A 23,513-nucleotide genomic window follows, 5' to 3' on the forward strand; every position below is an offset into this window, starting at 1 on the left:
TTTTTTAGACGCACATGTGTTTTTCTTCATCCTCAAAATGTTCACCGGACGGCGTAATAGTAAATCTGAAAGCGAGGGAAGTAGTGACGACGAACTAGTGCGAAGCGATAGAAGAAAAGTTTCGAGTATTATCTCATCGAGTTCCGATTCAGATATTGAGGAACTATAAGTAAGTGAAGACCTGGACGATATGTTAGGAGAACTTACTATAGCCGACATGAAGATATAGAAGTTCTTAATATTAAATTTAATTTTTGGGAATAATTGTTTAACAGTACATTCAAAATGTGATTTTCTTCGAACAGTTTATTATATTATATTATATATTTTCCAAAAACTTTGTCAAACATCATATTTTAATCAGACATTTGGTTTTTGAGTTACAATTTTTTGAAAGAAAGATCAATTTCATTATACCCTTTTAAAAAATAATAAATATAATAATGAAAATTGTAATTTTAGGTAGTTTCCATCATTTGTGCTGAGTCTCAAAAAATCATTAAGTGTCAGGTCAGCAGCCGGCCGTTTTAGGGTGGAACTGACCTATAAGAGAGTTGTATGAAAAAAAGTAATTGGCCATTGTGAATTTGGATTTTTCATGAACTAATGTGCTCTACTAGTCAAGCCTTTTCATGTGATGGCCATATTGATGGGGTTTTGAAAAAAAACATATATTGCACTTTGGATTTGCATTTTCACAAATTGTTATAAAAAGCAAACTTGTTGTACTAGTTAAGCCATTTCGTTTGATACCCATATTGATTAATTGAAAGAAATGTCGCCATTTTGTGATGGTGGCCATTTTGGATTTACATTTTTCATAAATAACTGTGTTCCTTTCATTTGATACCCAGATCTGGGTGACGGGGCGATCAAAGTGTTAATAGCGGACTTGCCATCAACCAGAAGGTGTACCAGGAGGAAATCTGGTCTGGAGAAAATTCTGGCTCCGTTCTTGGGGGAGCATCATTCTGATGGGAAGTACGTCTTCTGGCCGGACAAGGTGTCTTTCCATTGCGCCAAGAAGACGTCATCGTACCTCGAGAAAAAACAGATACCGTACGTACCGAAGGAACAGAACCCGACCAACTTGCCCCTGTGCCGTCTGATCGAGGATTTCTTCGACTCCCTCGGTGCCGGTGTACAAGAATAATTGGGGGGCCACGAACACCAAGCAGCTGACCACGAGGATCCAGAATTGCATCCGGAAGATGGATATCAGTGCCGTCCAGCGCACTTGTGAGAGCATCTGCACCAAGTTGCGCCGTATGGCTGAGCACTACCTCTTTGCCAACATTCATTCTTTTTTTTTTTGAAAAACAAGCTTATGTTTTTAGTATATATTTTTTCTATTGAACACCTGTTAGTTGCTTGAACACACACAAAATCGGACAAACCAACATCATTTACCTTACTAGATTAGATGCCACATCACTGAAATTACCGTATGCCACACATACATATCATACAATACGCGAGCTTTAAAATGGAAACGGTTGATTCCGGTGTTTCCGGTCTTAGGATTGCTTTAATTATTCATAAAATTCAATTTAATTACTGACGCATAGTTAGTTTTATGAATTAAATCAAAACTCACACCCGTCCGCTGGAGCGGTTTCAATGGCCACGATGATGGATGGGAGTCCTGAGGCATATAAAGATGTAATTTACGGGAATGCTTACTACAAGTGAACACCTTAATTGTTTGCTCGTCATAATTTATGCAAAATTTAATTACCCACCCGTTTTTAATAGAGATTACAGCGTGGTGTCCGTAATGAAATGGCGTAATAAGGATGTTTTCGTACGCAACGATGTGGTAATGCTGGTTTTCAAAAAAGTAATTAATGCTCCGCCGTGCTCTCGGAGTTGATGCATTCATAATAATCATGTGGGGTACTTTTTTGGTCGGTGAGAATAGCACGGTATCATTAATCATAAAAGTGGATGATTATTTTAAATTGAGTGGAGGATTTTGCTTTTGATATTATTATAGCGATACTTTCTTGTTTTGTTTTACCTAGGGAGCTTTGAGCACAAACAGTTTTAACCCTTTTTCATATATTCGGATGTCAATCGAAAATCTTGACTTCATCATTAGGAGGATAGTACAGAGATGATTTTTCCGCCGTCACTAGATAATCGAATTCCTCTACTTCTTCGACCATCCTAACTCTATCGAGCCAAAATTTCTTAGCTGATATATATTTTGTAGTAAATGCATTTTTGTTCTGATTTGGAATCATTCCATTTCGTAAATTCCCTAATCGTCTATGTGAATTCATAATTCAATTTAAATTACGAACAAAAGGTAGATTCAAAATAGGTAGTTTTAGATTTCATGACTGGTCGCTCGAATGGATAATTTTAATTATTGTAAACATTGGTTCGGCAACTAACTGGAGCATTGAACCATGAACATCGATCGAAATAACAAGATATTCAGCACGAGTTCATACGCGTATGTCGACATATCTGATTATTTGACATTAAAATTGTTTATCACGAATAACTTGAAAGATTGAATGTTCTTCTTCAATAATTTTGTTCCGGGTGGAGAAGCTTAAGTAGGTTTTGCACAAGGGCCATAAAAAGACTGTGTTCACTTCGAGTGTATACAAAAAACTATTTATTCAAAATCCATCTACGCGCTATATATACAGAGTACGGTCAATGTTATTTGACCGGTCAAGTCAGGGAAAACAATCCCTTTAGAAATTGGGTGCAAAAGGCACAACAAAGGATTATTTGTTTAATTGTTGGCACCGATCGAGTGCGTGAGATGATGATGACTCGTTCGCACGGTCGATGATTGTTTGTCGTACCGGTGATGCGACGATGATGATGCTACATAGGCTTTTCAGATTGGAGGTTATGATTTTCAATTTCTTGTCACCACGTTTCACTGTATCAACATCTCGGTATTTCCGAATGGGAAGCAATAAAAAAAGTAAGCAATACTCGCTACTGGTTAAGGGGGTGAAAAATGTAAATGACGACACAAAAACTTTCCTCGAGCCAAAAGAAAAACTCGCCCCCGATATTCTCACAAAAGGAAAGCGGATTAAAAGTCTTCTTTTCACCTTTAGCAGGTGTGTCCGCTGTAACATTTCAACTGAATTTGCGCACATTTTTCCTCATAAAAGCCAGAGTTGTGATTCTGGTTTATGGTTCTTTTTATTTTTGTTATAATTTTGGAATTTATTGTACTGGTATTATGGTGCTGTTTGATATATATTCTGGAATTTAGTCATATTTTCACATCAGAGGTAGAAGAAAGCGGACGAGAGAGATTTCTTACGCGAGTATAACTTGAATTTGAGCGAACCAAACTGTTCATGTATCGAATACAAGCTGTACATTCTCCATCTTATATCCATACATTCCTGAATAATATTCGTACGTATGTTATAATGTTCGAAGTATTTCAGTATTCTTTATCAAAAATGTTTATAATTGGCTTCAAGCAAATGCAAGCTCTTATACATGACAACCTCTTAGACCTCTTAGTCAAGGCAAACTAATGAATAGATACGGGAAATATGATGCAGAAAAAAAGCGAGTTGATTGAATCCGAAGTAAACGGATTTGACTTCAGTATCTCAAATACTAGTTTAGATAACATAATTCAGAAGATAACAGCATCAATGTTTATGATATTCGAGAAGATAAGATAGTCAATTACATGCAATATGAACCAGTGTGATGGTTTCAGGAAGAATATTTTCTTGTCATACAGTGACAAGCCTTCTATACTGGAGGAATTCATTGTTCTCAACTTCTTTCACTGTCAGACTATCCACATGTTGGAAAGAATCAAGTCAAATTTCGATACTCGCATCCTTTTGCGGTCAAAGTCGGCTTCAAACGAATAAATTGGTGTATATAGCACTCAATAGCTCCTAATGGGTGGCAACCTGATCCTTATCTTATCCTACAAAGTACGAAAAAGACGACTGACCGTGAGTTGATCGTCGGAATGACCAGCACGAGCTGACCAATGCCCAGCATTGTACACGACTGCTCCATCTGTGTTTTGCTGCCAACGTTTACTTCCTATATACAAGCTTAATCCCATTTACGACACGACATCTATTACAATCACTTTATTCGAAAAATAAAAGTTGTTCAATTGATATTTGTTATCCACTTATTGGCCAAAAACATATATTTCTTCTTTAAAACAAACTCGCAACAATCTATAAATATTTTTTTATTTTTTTTATCCCATTTATTTATTTAAGGCTCATTAGCATTTTAGCTGTAACAGAGCCGAATTTTAATCGTGTACATGTCACATGGTTATCATATCTATAATTAGCACATTACACAGTTGTCATTCGCCAGTATTCCTTCTATACCATTACATATGGTACATTCACACAGTAGCCATTTAGGCGTAAGAGTATTCTTTCTGTTCTTCCATTATCCAGTTGGACCACCGGACAGCGGAGACAGTTGATTGATCATTGTTGAGTTATTTATAGAACAGTAGCCCGATGTGTCTGCAGGGCAGAGCAGTTGTATGGATGAATCGATCTTATTTCGACCGTGGATCGATCTCCATCGCTGATGATTGTTGCATGGACGTAGCTATTCTGTAACAACACAAAAATGGTCAATGAGGGCCCTGAGTTTTGAACTCACGATCGATCGCTTACTAAGCGAACGCGTAACCAATGTGGCTACGGAGACCCCCTTTCTATAAATATTGGTGTTGGTGATGTTTTGAATTAGAGTAGCTGGTGAGAGCATAAAAAATGTCAATTGTGATTCTATCCCAGTTTCACCATCAGACTTTCTCAAGTCTTGGCTTTGAATTTTAATTGCCTTCATACGTTACGAGTTGGATTTGACTATCATGGCCTTTTTAGAGGCTAGAGATGGAAAAAATTGAAGTTTAAAGCTCCTATAATAAAGGACAAAAAAAAGATATTTTTTTATTCTAACCCCGCTTCAGCCAGTGAGCATTTAGAAGGTTTTTTTAAAGTCTATAAGAGAGTTGGTTTCAAAGGCTGCTATCCATTCATCCAATAGAACAAGTAAAGTGTGATTCAGAGCAAAGCGAACGACATTTCTTAATGCTGAGTTTAGGTTGATCATACAGCTTTCGAGCTCGCGTTTTTGCAGTAATGTTTTGTTTCATGGTCCTGTTTGGTTTTATAATAGCCCGATACTTAAAGAAACCTTTCCGAATGCGCATATTTCGAACTATACTGTGAACAGCACCTAGATTCGCATTGAAAGCCTTCAGCTCTAACGCAGTCTTTCCGATCCACTGTACCGCTTGTTTGAATCACCTTGATCGAATGTTTCGAGAAACAGACGAAAGATCATTAAAATAATTTGGCACTGTACAGATGGTGACCGTTTACAACTCCTTTGTCTTCTTCTTCTTCTTTTTGGCTTTAAGAGGGTTTAAACTTTCCAGTTCATTCGCCTCTACAACTCCTTTGTGATCATTGTACCCGATCTTGTCGAATTTTATTAACTTTTGTGCCGAATTAATTCTTTTATTTTTTCTTTTAGCGACTTTCCAAAAAGCGACAGCGGCTTTGTAAACCGAACCGCTGTCAAAGACTCTAGAACCGATCACTGGGAATGCTGCACTGTACAAAAAAGATTGTGTATTATTCTCGCGAGGGCAATCAAATTTCATCGTTTTCGTTCTTAAATGTTTTCCGGTTCGGTTCTGATTTGAGTATCAGGTCAGCAAATTTCACTGGCTAAAGAAGGTTACTGGCGCAATGACCCAATGGGTTTTAGTTTATATAGATGTTGGCAGTTAAAAACATATCGCTGCGGAAATCATTTTCTAACATTGTTGTTCTCGTTCCCAGTGCCGACACTCACCGACCGAAAAGTTCTCCGTCGGTTCGATGAGATCGGTGCGAAAAAGATACAAATTTCGGTGTCAGTCCCCAGGGCCCAACGCGGGGCTCAACGTGTTAATCTTGTATACATCTCGTCATTTTTAAGGTCGTCTGTAAACAATAGTTTTCCAGAAGATATTCGTAGGCACAAGTCATTAGTGAAAATTACAAATAATGGCCCTAACATACTCCCTTGGGGAACGCCGGACGCTATATCGAATGTTGAGGATCGTGCTCAGTTTATCTCAACAAAAGCTTTCCTACCGGTTAGGTAAGACATCAACCAATCGGATATCCAATCAGGAAAACCCATGTGCCTTAGTTTCTTTACCGTAAGAATATGCGGAATAGTATCGAAAGCCTTCGAGAAATCAATATAAACAAACGTCGCCACGTCCATGATGTAGATTTGCGGATAATCAGAGGGCTTGGCACGAAACACGAATCGCTGAGATAAGTAGTCTGGATACCTGATTTTTAATTGGTGGAACATTTCCATCAGGTCTGCCACTGGAAATTGTCGGAATTGGCATAAAACTTTTGGAAGCGGCGTTAAGAGATCGGGTCCTTTCAGAAGTTGGGAGTTGAATGAAACATGACCCACCTTAGCGGTTGCATCCCAAATCAGCCGGATCTTGTTTGGTTTCCTTGGATGGTAACAACTCCTATTGGTAAATACCAGACCCGATTTCTAGGTGTAGAAGTCAGTTCCGTTAGAGAGGCTTTATGCGCATAACCTTTGTGCTCGTAGCCAGCTATCTGTTGGCGAACTTGTTCAGCTAATGGAGGATCCGCCTTTAGTTTTCGTTCTAGTGCCTCTAGACGACGGACGGCCATCGGATAACTGTCCGGGAAATTTGACTCGTCTACTTTCCACAACAACCCAGTCTCAAATTTAGATCCTTCCTCCGTGCGGCGTGTTGACTCCTGTAGGATTCGGATCGCCCGTTTATCCTCCTCAGACTCGATTTTGTTGAACGGCGCACTGACACCGGTATTCTCCATGACGAAATAATCACGCATCTGCTCGTTCATCTCCTGATCATGTTCGGGCAATGTCGCTGTGTGGAAGTTAACGACTGCTTCTGTACCCTTTTCGGACGAAATGCTTCCGTATATACTCCAGCCCAGTCGACACTTGGCAGCGATGGGATCATTCTGGCCCCCTTCCCTAAGTTTGAGCGGAACACATAGACGTAGGTTGTCGAGTCCAATTAATAATTTTGGTTGAACATGTTCATATTCTTCCACTGGAAGACCACGCAAATGAGGAAATCGTTGTGCTAATTCGCGGTACCTCAACGTTTGCGACGGGAGGAGTAAATTATTCACGGTTCTAGCATGTCCCAACTTGTGTTTGATCGAACTACCCTTCCCGGAGATATCAACCTGTACTATCATTGAATTTGATTCGTTCCTCTTAACGTTGCCGGTCCACTGAAGCGTTAAGGCTTCCCTTCGTCCTGAAATGCCCAACTTTTCGGCAACCGAGTCTTCCAGCAGCATAAATGAGGAACCTTCATCGATGAAAGCGAACACCACCAGTGAAACATGCTTCCCAGAGAGAACGACCGGTAATATTCGGAAGAGAGGCCAAGTTATATCTCCAAGAGACATATGGCTTGCGGAGATAACAACATTATCAGGGGGACACGAGTGGAGGAGCGTATGGTGTTTTAAACGACATCCTTCGATTTCACAACCTCGCCATGATCGACACGGCCACTTGCCATGACTATTAAGACACGTTTTGCACAGTCCTTTTTGTTGAACTAACTTCCACCGCTCGTCAACATTGGCCGCTTTAAATTGTGGACAATCTGCTACACGATGGCCATCACGACCACAAGAAGTACCAACTTTAGTTGGTCTATTTGAACCCATGAAGGTTATACCTGTTGTTGAAGACACAGAACATGAACCTTTTGTTGAGGGTTTAGTTGAACCGGAGACGTGAGTATGAATGGACCCAGTATCTTTTTGCCTCCGCTTGTCCATCCTTGATGAACTGCCCGCACCAGGTAATTCGTAGGTCACTTCGCTAGCTGCATTTACCAGTCCCGACATGAAGTTGCCGAAAGTTTTGGTTTGCTATTTGGAAACAGCTTTTATATGCAGCCCATTCCAGCCGCATCGATCCTGGAAGTTTTTCCACCAGTTCTCTCATCAGAACCAGATTAGAAAGGTGATCTTTCTGGTCGGCTGCAACAAGGTGATCCACGAGATTCTGCACCGAAATCCCGAAATCGATCAAAGTGTCGAGTCGGTCATGCCTAGGCGCCGACACGCGATGAATTTTGTCGATAAGCGAATGAATAAGCAGCTCGGGCCGTCCATAGAGTGTCCGCAGGGTCTGTATGACGTGCGATACTCCTGATGGCAGAAGCAACCGACTCTTAACCGTCTCTAGAGCTCGGCCGCGTATGCACCTCTGGAGACGGATGAGGTTTTCCGCATCCGAGTAGCCGCAAGCGATTGTAGACTGCTGGAAGCTACTGAGAAGATGGGCCAGTCTTCGGGGTTCCCACTAAATGATGGTAGTTCTTTGCCCAGCACTTGTCGCGCAGCGATGTGTTGCTGTGTGAGGACGACTGGATTCGAATGCGACGTTTGATTCTCACCAGACACTTGTCTGGAGGGCTGATCGTTCGGGTTAGGATGAATCGATAGGCGATCAGGGGAGTTGACAGGTGGGCGGATTGTAGTACGTTGAGGGTGTCCACTGATAAGAGGAGTGGAATGTTTCACGGGTCGAGGATGTTCATCGGGTAAAGCTACTAGTTGTCTGGAAGCATGTCCACCAACCGACGGATTGTGTTCTTCAGCTTGCAGTACTGGGTCCCCAGGAATATTATTTGTATGGGGATGGATAATGTCGTTTTCTCCCACCAAATTTCCGTTTCCTCCCGTTTCTCCAGCAGCTGCTTGTCCATCCAGCCAATCAGTTACCTTCTTCTTGGAATCCGAAATAGATCCTCCTCTACTGCTATGCGAAGCCGCTTGTCGAATGATTTCGTGTCGTGTTTCCATAGAATCTTTCCACAGCTGTGACTGCTTCGCTTTGAATTCCTTTTCCTCTTTCAATTTTCTTTCACGTAACCTTCTTTCTTCTTCTGTTAACTTTTTCTTCTCTTCCAACTGACGCTCTGATTCCTCCAATTCTTTCTTACTCATTTCCGCTTGTTCTTTCAGATCACGTTCCTTTCGTCGCAACTCCTCTTCTGCTATTTTCAGTTGTGCCTCTAGCATTGCTGCACGAACACTCGACGTGACACTTGCTGTCGGATCTAGTTGACTTTTCTTCGAACTTGCTCGTGTGCTGCGAGTAGGACGATCTGTCCCGGGAAGCTGTAGCTGTTTGATTGGCTGCTTTTTTATGGCCCCAAGCTTCGTGGAACACGACTTGCAGTTGTACCGTCGGTCTGAACGCTTGATCTCTTCGTTAACGCCAGCACAGCCAAAGTGTTCCCACAATTTGCACATACTGCACTCCACCATGTCCGTTTCTGCAGCATCTGGGCGATCGCAGGACTGACAATTGTGCAACGTAATCTCATGACGGTCCTTCACCACTTCATCACTCCGATACAACATCTTCGAACAAATTTCTAAAAGAAAATGTACGGTAGAAGACTCGAAGGGGGTTTCCAACTCTTTATAGCAAACGCTGGTTTAATATGCTGTAAGCTTTTAGCTAGAAAACAATATATTTAGTTTAAGTTTTAACAAAATATTGAATTAACCTACAAATTTGGTAAACTGATAGCGATTGAAGTTGTGAGTCGTCGGATTCTACGCTGCAGTATTTAGGACTATATTTAGGTTAAGATATTATTAGTTCAATATATATATAAGATAGATTTAAGCAAATTGACTCACTTTTAGTGTAGTTAGATTACAATTATGGATAGGAATAGGTACTAAGTCCATTAGTTTAAGTGCAATTAATTTATGTAATGAATTTAACAAAATATTGATACAATCGAGAATACACGTTGGATTTCTATTGAGTTGTTTTTGTTTTGCCCCTGGTATAAACCAACAGCGATTGTTATAGAAGACCGCCATAAATTTCGTGAAGTTCAGGACGATAGTTCATTTCGCGTTACGTACGCACAACGCTGTGCAACAGGGGGTCCGTCGTAACATGTATCATATTTATTCTCACCCGTTTACACCTATTTCACGTGAATAAATCCATCTATAGCTATAGATCTCCCTAATGTAAACCCGCCATAAGGAAGGAAACAAAAGCATATTTTTGTAGACATACATCTTTTCGATCATAGATGCGCCGTTTTTTCCTGTATATTTCAGCATCCTTCATGCAACTTGAGAATTCCATCCTCTCAGAACTTATGCTATGCCGTAAGTTGAAGTTCTTACAACAATCTTAACAGGTAATAATCTGAAGAGGCACTATCTGGTGAGTATGGCGGGTGGAGATTTAGAAGTGCCCTAGAAGCGTTCTGGATCGTTGATTTTAATACGTTCAGCTGCTAGCAGTACTTGTTGGAATTCATCGAAACTAGTTGCTTGGTAGAAGCTCATGATACAGATTTTCTTCCAGTCCTACCAGACCCAGCCATCACTTTCTTCAAGCGAAAACCTGCTTCGGGGTTCCATTGACTTGCTAAGATTTTTTTAAACTCAAGAATGTTGAGTGAATGATTTGCCCTTCACAATTCGCTACAAATATGTATTTTCGTCGCGTTTATGAAATGAATCGCAGATTGAGGTAAGTCCCCTCAAGTGTTTTTCGGTAAAATAACCCCTTATTCCGGAATCCGGTCGGGTTTGAAATACGCACAATGTTGCGTTCTTTAAGAGGGTATTCTAGTCTAGAAATTTGAAAAAAAAACATTTTTTTCTTAGAATATACTGTAGAAGAGACTTTTCGAAAATTTCTTTATTTACCAAGTTATGGTAATTTTAGTGATGCGATATCTTATCTAGTACGGCCATAACAATTAACTTCAAACGCGTTTTTCAAACTGGCTTACACGATATCTCAAGTTCTACTTATCCGATCTATGTTTATATTAATATAATCTGTATGCATCTCTCTATCGCATGAATTTCAAAACTACAAAAACTCATAATTTCGTGACTTAACTATTTAAAAAAAATCAAGAAACTTGGAAAAAATGTTTTAACCAGCATTTTTTTTCTTCAAATTTCCGTCGTTTTGTCAAAAAACACGTTTTCGACTTTTCCGAGGTTCATGCGATAGTGGCATCTTTACTGATTCAGAATCTGTTCGATTTGTTTCCTTTGAGTCCACTTGGTTTCTGTGTTCAACTTCACGAAAGGGTACGTTGAATAAATTGGACCTTTTGGAATGATGTGGTACAAATTCATGCTGGAACTCAGATATCATCGGTTTCGCTGCCGACAGTAACACTATGTGGATCAGTGATTCGAGTAGCTTCCCTAGGCAACATAGGATGGATATTCTACGGTAATTTTCAACGCACCGCAAGCTGCCTAATTTGTAGATAGGAATCATCTTCGCAGTTTTCATAGGCTAGAAAATGTTCTTTCCTCGAGCGACTTGTTGAAGAGTATTGTCAGAGGAAAGGCCAATGATGAAGCGCAGTTCTTCAACAGGATAGGTGCTAAGTCGTCCACTCCGGCTCCTTTCGTCGCGTCTAGTTTTTGCAATGATCTTAATATTTCATTATGGGTAAAATTGAAGAAAGGTACTTGGATATGATGCGACGGTAAGTTGCGAAAACATCCAGATCCTAGTTGAGGTAGCTCAGTTTTGAGCACGCTTTGGAAGAATCGTCGAAAAAGATCAGCAACTTCATCAGGTAGGTTTGCTGTTGTGTTACCGTATTCGACAACTTGTGGTACTCGATTACTCGCTTTTTGTTCCCTATCGAATTTCCAGAACGCCGAAGGGTTCCGTTTCATATCAGATTGAAGCCTCTGCTGGTAGGTCCTGTAGCTGTTCTCTAAAAGATCCTTATAACATGTTTACACGATGCGAAGAGATTCACGGCTTCTTTTGATTTATTGATGAAGAATCGTTTGCGTGCTTTACGCAGTTTGTTTCGCAGCCTTCGCAAACCTGCAGTCCACCAAGGCTTCCTGATGTTCCTATTAATAGAACGGTGGCGGCGGGGTACATTCGGATATATGATCTCAAACAGGGTATCATAAAACATATGGGTGGCGGAATCAACTGTACGATCTTGAAGAAGTTCCTCCCAGTCGACCAATGAAAATACGCTATTAAAAGAGTTGAAGTCACATCGTCTAAAATCCAGGTCAAAGGAATCAGTCATGGTTGAAATATGCACACAGCTATGCATTTCCATTGTAGTTCGAATGGTCGGTGGTGCGGATCTTCGGGTAGAAGTGGTGATATCGGCAGCTGGCCTTCAAAATTATCTGGAGCGTTTGTAAAAACCAAATCAAGAAGTCTGCCATTGATGTTTGGAATAGAGTTCATTTGTACGAGACCATAGGATGAGATGGATTCAGTGAGCACGAGTTCTGGATCGCTAGAATAATTCACAGGCAAGTATCCGTTGACATCCTCATCAAAACCGCACTGCAGATGAAGAAAATTATAATCGCCGAGCATTAAAACGATATCGTTAGCCGAAGATCGGCCCGTCAAGGACTGAACAGTGAAAGTGTGGTTGGAATTCAACGTCGTCGAGTTTAGTTGGAAGTCACAAAGACATGCGGATAAATTGAAATTGGTTGTCAAAAAGAATCCAATAGAAATGTCAAAAGAGTTAGAATGATCCACTACACAGAGAAAGCAGTAGAAGCAAAATTAATCGAAATAATAAAAATGAACGAACTACATTTTTTCATCATTTAAGGCAAGCAAATTAACTTGGAAAATAAGTCTGATTGACATCGCGTAATCTAAAGAAGCCCCACTTCATGATGAACTTTAACACATCCAATGCAGTCTAATGATTGACATCATAAATCATTAATCATTAATCAATAATTTCAGTGACTTTGAATGTCCACGAAATCTAGTATCTAGGAAATATTCGCTTTTCGAAACATTGTCGTGAAAAATTTGCCAGATTTGGAATCGGCGTTTTCAGTTCGCTAGTGCATCAATAGTAGTGAGCCTGTGACGTGTTAGCTTTGCAAGTATCATGGAGCAGTATAATAAATTTGTCTAAATAAGTTTATATATATATATATATATATATATATATATATATATATTGTATTTCAGCTAAATGTATATATTATTAATGCATTGCAGCGTAAGGCTAATCTATTTAGATTCAAAACCTAATCAAAACATAGGGTAAATTGTGGTTCGGTAATTCGGATTTCAACTTCCTGAAGCTCTCTGTAGCTCTTTGATATCTCCTGCCGCAGTGCTTGAATTAAGCCATCAGAACCGGCCGAATCGCTAGGTTTTTCATTAGAGATGTTGATGATGCTGCTCCCGATTTCCTTGGACGGAATATCCCTCTCGGGATATTCTTGTTTAGTCCCATTAGAAAGCTGGGCCGATTCCGCGGATTGTTTTACGGATGTTTTTACTGGATTCAACTCTTGCTTGATGTCAATCAAGACCTTTCAGCGAGCCGTCCGGTTTTGATTTCCCGAGGCATGAGAATCGTTGGCCTTTCTGACAGTAGGAACAGCTAGAGATAAACTGTTTTTGTATTAATTGTATAATCTGGATTTGTTTAAATTTACCTGTTGGTGTCAGTTGGTAACAATCTAGACTGAAATGAAACGATCAAATGTACATGTTTTAAGTATTGGTGTTTAGGTCCTGTCCGAGAATCGAAACCATTTCTTCCGAATGGACATATCCATCGGGAATCGATGAAAGGTTTTTTTTTTTTATAAATCGTTTATTTTTACAGGCTCAGTTACATTAGTTTAAAGGAGCCGAATTCTTAAATGTATTTTTTAAAACTATACATATACAATTTTCCTAACACTATGGTTAGTAAGGTGGAAAACCGATTACTCGCGGTTTACTCGAGTTTAGAAGGGTGACATATTCTATCAGGAAGAGGATGGGATATAAGGGAATTGTTACAATGTTGATGATCACACTCAATTCTTAAATCTATTCGTATATCTATTGTATATTTACATTTCAACTTATTTTATTGTTTATACCAAGGGGGGCAATCGCTCGCAATGGATGAAAAGGAGGGTATGAAGACATAGGGACAATCACACACGAAGATCGATAGTTTTAAGGAAAACATATATTTGGGTCATGTAATCAAGGTCTAACCGAGCCAACACATCTCTCACCGGCCCATTGGGCTGTCTTCCTCGGGCCCGAAGGGAGTTTTCTAAATTCGATCTGGCGACAAGATACACCTCGCACGACCAAACAACATGCTCGATGTCGTGATAACCTTGACCACAGACGCAGAGATTGTTGCTGGCAAGATTGAAACGAAAGAGTAGCGCATCTAACGAACAGTGATTGGACATGAGTCGGGAGAAGGTGCGAATAAAGTCCCGACTCAAGTCCAGACTTTTGAACCACGGTTTAGGCTAACCTTAGGGATAATCGAGTGAAACCACCGGCCCAATTCATCTTCATTCCTCTTTCGTTGCCAGTTAGCGATGGTATTTTTGCGGACTAAAGAATAAAATTCATTGAAGGCGATTTGACGCTGATAAATATCGCCTTCAATTGCACCTACCTTTGCTAATGAGTCAGCCCTCTCATTACCCGGAATGGAGCAATGTGAAGGGACCCAGATAAAGGTAATGACATAACAGCGTCTGGATAAAGCACTCAAAATTTCTCGTATTCTCTCAAGGAAGTACGGCGAATGCTTTTCCGGCCTCACTGAACGGATAGCTTCGATAGAGCTAAGACTATCCGTTACAATGTAATAGTGTTCAACAGGTCGTGAGGCGACGCTGTCCAACGCCCAATGAATTGCTGCCAATTCAGCACTGAGCAAGGATTCTGAAGACTGTGTGAGGTGCTAAAAAATTCGTTGAACACTCCAAATCCTGTGGACTCATTTATAGTGGACCCATCAGTAAAGTACATATTATCACAATTGATACCCCCATACTTTTCATCGAAGATCGTTGGAGCGATCCTCAATCGTTGGTAATCTGTATATCCATGGATATCTTGCTTCATGGACAGATCAAATTGCACAGAGGAATTGATGTAGTCAGGGAAACAAACACGGTTGGGAATATACGAAGAAGGATCAACCTGCATGGAGATGAATTCATTATATGAACTCATGAATCCGGAGTGAAAATTTAACTCGATCAGCTGCTCAAAATTTCCGATCACCAATGGGTTCATGACCTTACACCGGATGAAGAACCGAAGAGATAATAAATTGAAGCGATCTTTTAGTGGGAGTAGGCCTGCCAAAACCTCGAGACTCATGGTATGCGTTGAGGGCATACATCCCAACGCGATACGGAGACAAAGATACTGAATTCGCTCGAGTTTAATGAGGTGTGTTTTGGCAGCTGATTGAAAACAGAAACTGCCATACTCCATCACTGAGAGAATAGTTGTTCGATACAACATTATAAGATCTTCGGGATGGGCTCCCCACCAGGTGCCGGTAATTGTACGAAGAAAGTTTATTCTTTGTTGACATTTTTTACTCAGATACCTAATATGGACCCCCCAAGTACATTTGGAGTGACATGACATAGCATGAGTGATCGGTTTACCCAAAAGTTGAAGCTTTGGTTTTGCTGGTCTATGCTTCCTAGAAAAAACCACCATCTCTGTTTTCTCCGTGGAGAATTCGATCCCTAGCCCAATGGCCCAGGTTGAAAAATTGTTCAAAGTATCTTGTAAGGGTCCTTGCAGGTCGGATTCGTTTGATCCTACGACAGACACCACTCCATCATCTGCAAGTTGTCTTAGGCTGCAATTTTGTGTAAGGCAATTGTCGATGTTGCTTACATAGAAGTTGTACAAAAGGGGGCTTAAACATGAGCCCTGGGGGAGGCCCATGTAAGAGACCCGACTTACTGCCGAATCTCCGTGAGAAAAGTTCAAATGTTTCTCACAAAGCAAGTTATATAACATATTATTCAATAGAGGCGGCAGACCCCGAGAGTGTAATTTGTCCGACAAAACCTCTATTGAAACAGAATCGAAGGCCCCCTTTATGTCCAAGAATACTGAAGCCATTTGTTTTTTTTCGGCGTAAGCCATTTGAATTTCTGAAGAAAGCAACGCAAGACAATCCTTCGTCCCCTTGCCCCTGCGGAACCCATATTGCGTATCTGAGAGTAGGCCATTCGTTTCAACCCATCGATCAAGGCGAAACAAGATCATTTTCTCCAACAATTTCCGTATACAAGACAGCATTGCTATTGGGCGGTACGAATTGAAGTTGGACGCGGGTTTTCCGGGTTTTTGAATAGCTATAACTCGCAATTGTCTCCAATCATCCGGAACAACATTATGCTCCAGAAACTTATTGAATAAATTCAACAAGCGATGTTTGGCCACATCGGGGAGGTTTTTCAACAAGTTGAACTTAATTCTATCCGATCCTGGAGCCGAATTGTTACAAGAAAGGAGAGCAAGAGAGAATTCTACCATCGAAAACTCGGAATCAAGATCGCACCTATCTTGTGGTATATCTCGAACAATTCTTTGCACGGGAGCGAAATCGGGACAAACCTTTCGTGCAAAATTAAAAATCCATCGATGTGAATGTTCCTCGCTTTCATTCGATGAAGAGCGATTTCTCATGTTTCGAGCCACTTTCCATAATTTTTTCATTGACGTTTCTCGTGACAAACCTCCCACGAAATTTCGCCAATAAGCACGTTTTTTCCCTTTGATCAAGTTTTTAAATTGATTTTCATGGTCTAAATACGTTTGAAAATTGTCAATGGTTCCTCGTTTCCGAAAAGCTTTAAATGCATTCGATTTTTCTACATAAAGCTTTGAACATTGGCTATCCCACCATGGATTGGGAGGCCTTCGGCGAATGGAGGAACCTGGGATGGGTTTCGTTTGAGCGCGAATCGCGCTGTCATGGATCAAACGAGAAAGGAAGTTATACTCCTCCAATGGAGGTAAACCATCTCTGGAATTGATGGCTAGAGCAATCGCGTCCGCATATTTTTTCCAGTCAATGTGTCTTGTGAGGTCATATGCCATGTTTATAGATTCAGAAGAATTCGAACCAATGGTGATGGAAATTTTGATTGGCAAGTGGTCACTGCCGTTGGAGTCCTGGATTACATTCCACTTGCAATCTAACGATAGTGTATTCGAGCAAAGCGAGAGGTCAAGAGCACTTGGGTTAGCAGGAGGTTTAGGAACACGTGTTGTTTCCCCAGTGTTCAAAACGGTCATATTGAAGCTGTTACAAAGGTCATATATCAACAGTGAACGATTGTCATCGTACGGTTCCCCCCAGGCAGTTCCATGAGAGTTGAAGTCTCCCAAGATCAATCGTGGCTCAGGAAGGAGTGAGCACATGTCAATAAGTTGCTTGCGGCTAACTGTAGCTCTCGGAGGCCAATACAAGCTGACAATACAGAGGTCTTTGCCTCTGATGTTTGCATGACAAGCAACAGCTTCGATCCCTCCAATAGGTGGAAGGTCAATTCGAAAAAATGAGTGGCACTTATTGATCCCCAATAGCACCCCTCCGTATCTGTCATCACGGTCCAAGCGTATAATATTAAAATCGTGAAAAAGAGATCATCTCGCGAAGAAAGCCAAGTTTCGGACAGAGCAAAAACATCACAATTGAAGTTATGAATTAAAAATTCGAATGTATCCAATTTAGGGATAAGACTACGACAATTCCACTCTAAAACAGAGATATCTCCGACCTCTCTATTTAAATTAGACATCAAGAGAGATGATCATTGTAAGGAGGGGCCATGTTTGCATCAATTGTTGCAAAATTGTCTTCAGTACTGGAAGCATTGAGATGACAATGGTTCTGATGGAATCGGAAACATTAAAACACGTGAAGATTTGATCCACAAGGTCAGTCAACTTTATAAATCCCGATTGGGAAGTTGAGCTGGACGCAGAAAAAGGGACAGTTGGGGTTTTTGATGTCCCCTCGAGTGCTGGGTCGTTCGAAGGTGAACTATTCCCACGGAAGCCAGGAGGAACCTGATTTGGCTTGTCCGCTGCACTCGATATTTTAGGCAAGATAACATGGGGTACCACCGATGGGACTTGTCGTTGAACTTTGGGAGTGTACACATTTTTGCGCCGGGAATTCCCTTTGAAAATAAACGGTGTGCCCTCGTTAGCTGTATCCGCTTCCAATTCGTCAACTGGCAGTGAAGCAAAGACATTGTTTGTTGGTAATGGTTGTTGTTGTTGAGCCAGTGGAGAAGCGCCATTTAAAATATCCGCGAAAGTGCGTTTCGAGCGTTCATTCAAAGAGCACTTTTGTTTATCCCAGCGACTCTTGTAAGTTTCACAAGATGAGAGCACGTGTGGGGATCCCCCGCAATATGGACACTTATGCTCAGTCGCACTGCAGGATTTCCCCTCATGTTGCTCTCCGCAAGTGGCACAGCGCTCCTTGTTGGCGCAATAAGCTGCTGTATGACCAACTGACTTGCATTTGTTGCAAGTCATGGGCTTTGGCACGAAGAGTCGCACCGGCAGCCTCAATTTGTCCACCATAACGTAGTCAGGGAGGGCGGCACCAGCAAAAGTGACTCGAAACGAGTCGTACGGCGTAAATTTCTTTTCTTCTCCTTCCTGGGTAACTTTTCCAAGTTGGCGACATTCCAAGATTTTGACTTCCATCGAAGGAAGCCTCTTGAACCTGCCAACTCCCATACTTTCTACAGTTTTGCACGTTAGACCCGTTTCAGATATAACGGCCCCAATTTCTACGTTATGGGAGGGAATAAAAACTCGATATTCGAGGATGAAATGCTTATCAGCAACAATATCGTTCGCGTCCTTTCGGTTAGTCACGACAACTCGCAGTTTGTTCGGTCTTACTTTGCAAATTTCGGAAACAGAGGTGTATCTTTTCAGATTTGTCATAATCTGTACGACCCTCAAGGCTTTACCATTAGGTTTGGGCCGTAAAAAAACAACCCACGGACCAGCGCCAGGCGCATCGTCCTGACACGGGGAGCGGAAACAATAGGAGAGGAATTCGAGGACAAGGTTTGAGTGGGGACAGTAACATCAGAGGGGGGAAGGGATGTCGATGATTGGGTGGAAGTATTGGAGGAATCAGGGGAAAGGTTTGCAATCTTTTTTTTGGAGGAGGGCTTGGTAGTGTGAGTTGACTCGTCCCCAGAAGAAGAATCTTCGGGCATAGGAGTCCGTTTAAGGGACTTACTACACCCTGCTTGAGCAAGCGAGGGGGAGTCTGAAATGTCCATGTCTAGACCCCCACCCTCCTCCATTCTTAGAACGAACGATTATTACCTTTACAATTGTTTTATTTATCTCACTTGTTAAAAAAAAAATTAAAAAAAAACTTCAATAAAATAAAAATAATTACTTAAATTTGTTGTTCCGATATGCGCTCTGTTACTCTATTAAGGGAGACACAAAAGCCACGCGCTACGGAGACAACACAATAGCAGAAGAATAACGTTATTGTTGTGATGAAATGATAATTTGTGGGATATGTTTTCATAATTCGAGGTGGACTCGAGCCGGGTGCAACTCATCGAGCCATAGGGTTGTCTGAAAATGTAAGTGTATGTATGTATAAGTGTATAAGTGTATAAGAGTGTATAAGTGAATCGTGTCCTACACACTTCGAGTCCAGGTTACCTTGTCATGAACGTACACCCAAACTAGCGGTGGCAGAAAACATTTAATCTTTGGCAGAAATTATGCCATTTAGTGTGCTGGAGAGTCAAATGCGCAAATAATGAGCTGTTTTGAAAGCTTAAAAATGGTTTGTATGTATGCGTGTATACATCTCTTTCTGTTTCTTTTTCTCATTTCATTTGGGAATGCGCCAAAAAAAAGTCCATTCGATGTCAATGGGGATCAAACCAAGGCCGGCTGGAATGCAAAGCTATTTCACACGACCACGCTCACCACGTGACTAATGATGCTTCAGCAGTTGATCAACAAATACGTTACAATATTGCTCCTGATTATAAAATGTTGGGAAATGTTTTCTAACAGTAAAAAAGGAGCGCATGAAGGAGGACAATATCTATCTCGGTCTGGGCCGTGTATGTGGCAAAGTATGCGGAAAGCTTATTTGTCTTTTGTTTCGCTCACTCGTATTAATCTTATTTTGCTGTACCATGTATTTTATACAAATGCTTACCAGTATTTGTGAGCCATGACATCTTCTGTTATGTCATGTCTCATTTAATGTCACAAATCGAGATGACAAAACATGAGCTAAAAATCAATTTAGGGTGTACCCTGGTTTGGTATAGTGAAATTTATCGCTGAATAATATTACCAATTACTGAGTGGAGACGAATGAATTTTCAATTTTGAATCCTCTTTAAAATGAACAAAGAAGAATCCACTTGCCACCCTGTACACTACGCCACTGTGCGGCACCCATTTTTCCGAGTTTCTGGATGTTTCGCATGGTTTTCAAGCGATGAGCAATTGCTGTTCAGGGCTCAGTCAGTGTTTCTGCCAATTTTTATTGTATTTGGGTTGATACAACTCCTTCAACTTCTCGTCTTCAAATAGCTTCGCTACACCAGGATGTTCATTGTTCTTCAGATCCTTCAGAGAAAGCATATTCTCACATGTTTTCACTGATGGAGCATGTTCACCATCATATTTTTGAAGTTTTATGTCAAATGACAAAAATAACATATTTATATCAAACCGAAGCAATGCATATAACCCTGCTAGCAACATCTAAAACATCAACTGGACAATTTCGCACACCTAGTGCTTATCATTTTTAATCCAATTGATACTGAAAGCTGATTCATGTTTATCGTCACGGTGCCCCATACTGAAGAAGAATAAGTAACCACGGCACGGTAGGATCATCACTTCCGCTATTACAAGGCTATCAGATTCATTAGAATTGTGTTTTGACATCTTCCACTTGAGTAACAATCTAGGGTTTATTCTGAAAAATCAAACCAAAGGCTTTGAAACGATTTCGTCTACAATATCCCTTTTTATTAGTGGATGTGCCGACATTGCAATGGAATAAAAATATGCGGAGCAGCTAAAGAAAAACGCAAGTGTATATAAATATGAATTAATTGATGGCAAAGTTCATGCTTCATAATTCAGCGCAAAACTTTTAAAAATGCAATAATTTTCTTGCAGACCGAAGCGTCGAAGTGGCTATACATAAAGGGTAGCAGCGTAAAAGCATTGACGCTCTCTTCTCCTTTTTTCTAAAACAGAAAGGATTTCCATAAATTTGTATACTACACTTCAATGTGGCTGGGGATTTTGTGCAGAAGTAAAACCGAGTGTGAGATGAAGGCGAAATTTGTAGAATCTCCTCTTCATAGGGAACTATGTAATCTGTTTATGCAATTTAGATCTTGCATCCTGTAATGAAGTTTGGGCGGATTTTAGGGTTTTATGTTACGGCCGGAGCCCCCTTATACTTTCCTAATACGTTTCCTTTTCATTCAAAGCACGAGTATTGTAATTATATCAATAGATAAATATCCGCATGAAGCATTATAGAGAAAAATAGTATATTAAAGGTGATAATAAGCTAATATGCATAACATCGCAGGAAAATATTTTATAACGCCAGTCTTATCATTTAACAGCCAAACCTCGTACACCGATCAAAAATTAATTATATAGGATACTCGCTTGGCCGAGTGGTTAGCGTCATAACTAACATGCCGGGTGTTTGGGTTCGATTCCCGTTCTGGTCGGGGGAATTTTTCGTCAAAGAAATTTCCTCCGACTTGCACTGTGATCACGCGTATTCTAGAGCTTGCCACTCAGAATGCATTCAAGGCGTGTTATTTGGCATAGAAATCTCATCTAAGTACTAATAAAAATGACGCATGTAATACTACGTTGAGACGGCGAAGTTCCTCTAGGAACGTTAGTGCCATTGAAGAAGAAGAAGAAGAAGAAGAAGAAGAAGAAGAAGGATACTCGATAAAATATGCATTTCCACACGCAAAATAGAGCATAAGAAACGAATTAACATCGAATATGCATGAGCAACGATGGAAGCTTTTTTGGTAAAATTTATCACGACGAAAGCTTCGTGTCTCTCTAATGATCTGGATTTAATCTCTCAATAACAGAATTATTATCTGTAAACAACCTCCCCAGCGGAGCTTCCTCTCCATTCTTTTCAATCAATTTCGGCGAATTGAAATTTAATCTTTAATCCTTGAGGGAGGTGGTCGTGAAATGTTTCAGATTCTGGCTTTTAAATTATTCGCACGAAAAACCAGATTAAAGTAATGTGTTCTAACATTTTTATGAGATGCTTCAGAAAACATATTTGAACAATAATTTCAAAATACTCTCACTGATGGATGTAAAATAAAAATTATCGAAACTTGTACAATGAAATGTTTTCGCGATTAGTACATTTTTACATTTTTTTCATTCAACATTGTTGAATGTACCAAACTTCATTCAAAGCGCTGTTTGTTTGGTTGTGTTGCTGTATACAAGATATTCCACAGGCGAAGCTTGTTGCTAGCGTAAGTTCGTTGCTGCTAAATATTTTTCCCTCTATTTTTTTGGCTGACTATTTTGCAGACACAACAAACAGCAGAAGTGGTAGCTTTAGGGGATGAATTATGGTTGGAAAAAAATGAATCATTCTATTGGACACCAGTAGTAGACACAGCCGTCTAGAAATATAATTTTCTTGAATTAAGCGCACAAGTATTGCAAACGTCATGGTTGATCGTTGAATGATGAGTAACTGATTATAAGTTTTTATCAATGTAGATTGGAAGTGATATATTAACACTATTATTCCACAGTTCTGTTTCTTATCAGCTTATTTAAGTTCCAAAATTCGCACTCAGTTTGTATGTTTTTATTTGATAATTCATATTTCATTGACGATTCCATTTTTAATCGAACTCAAAGATGTTTGGGATTTACTCGTATGTTTGCTTGAAATCTGATACTCATGAGTTCGTTTGTTAAATCAGAGTATTCAGCTATTATGTCACAATTCATAACACTCGTTTCTCACTCATTTCTGATGTGCAATCCCTTCATAAGCCAGCCAAGCTAACTCACCTCTACCCAATTATTTTCAGGGTCGGCTGAAATACGCTAGTGGAAACTTTTTCTGTTCTTGTGCGTTTTTTTTTCGCGGTATGTGAAAAGAAGCATGCTTGACGAAATTATCGTCCATTTAGTTTTTTTTCGATGGTTTATATGTATTCCAGTGTAAAAAAGCATATTTGCGTCTAAAGTACTCACTTCTCAAATCATTCCAATTCTTCCATCAAATGCTCTAAGTTGCGCATGACATAGTTTCTAACAGCAACCAATTTCGACCAGCGTTACCAATGTTCCAGTTTAAACTGGATTCTTCCAGTTTTTCTCTTCCGATCCAGTCAAACAGTTAAATCCTAAAATCTTCCAGTTTTTTCAAATATCATCCAGTTTTATCCAGTTTTTTATATGTGTGCTTCAGTTTTCCCTCAAAGTCTTCACATATATTTTTTAAATGTGTATCACTCACATGGTACGAAAAAAATGTCTTCAAA

At 40.2% G+C, this 23,513-nt stretch overlaps 1 protein-coding gene across 5 annotated transcripts in view; it reads left to right on the plus strand.

Moving 5' to 3' along the window:
* Positions 1–23,513, plus strand: part of LOC129765063 (uncharacterized protein CG3556) — a 136,016-nt gene that overhangs the window by 17,183 nt on the left and 95,320 nt on the right. The gene's annotated exons all lie outside the window — the stretch shown is intronic.

Source organism: Toxorhynchites rutilus, chromosome 2 (genome assembly GCF_029784135.1).
Source record: "Toxorhynchites rutilus septentrionalis strain SRP chromosome 2, ASM2978413v1, whole genome shotgun sequence".
In the NCBI taxonomy this organism is placed as follows: Eukaryota; Metazoa; Arthropoda; class Insecta; order Diptera; family Culicidae; genus Toxorhynchites; species Toxorhynchites rutilus.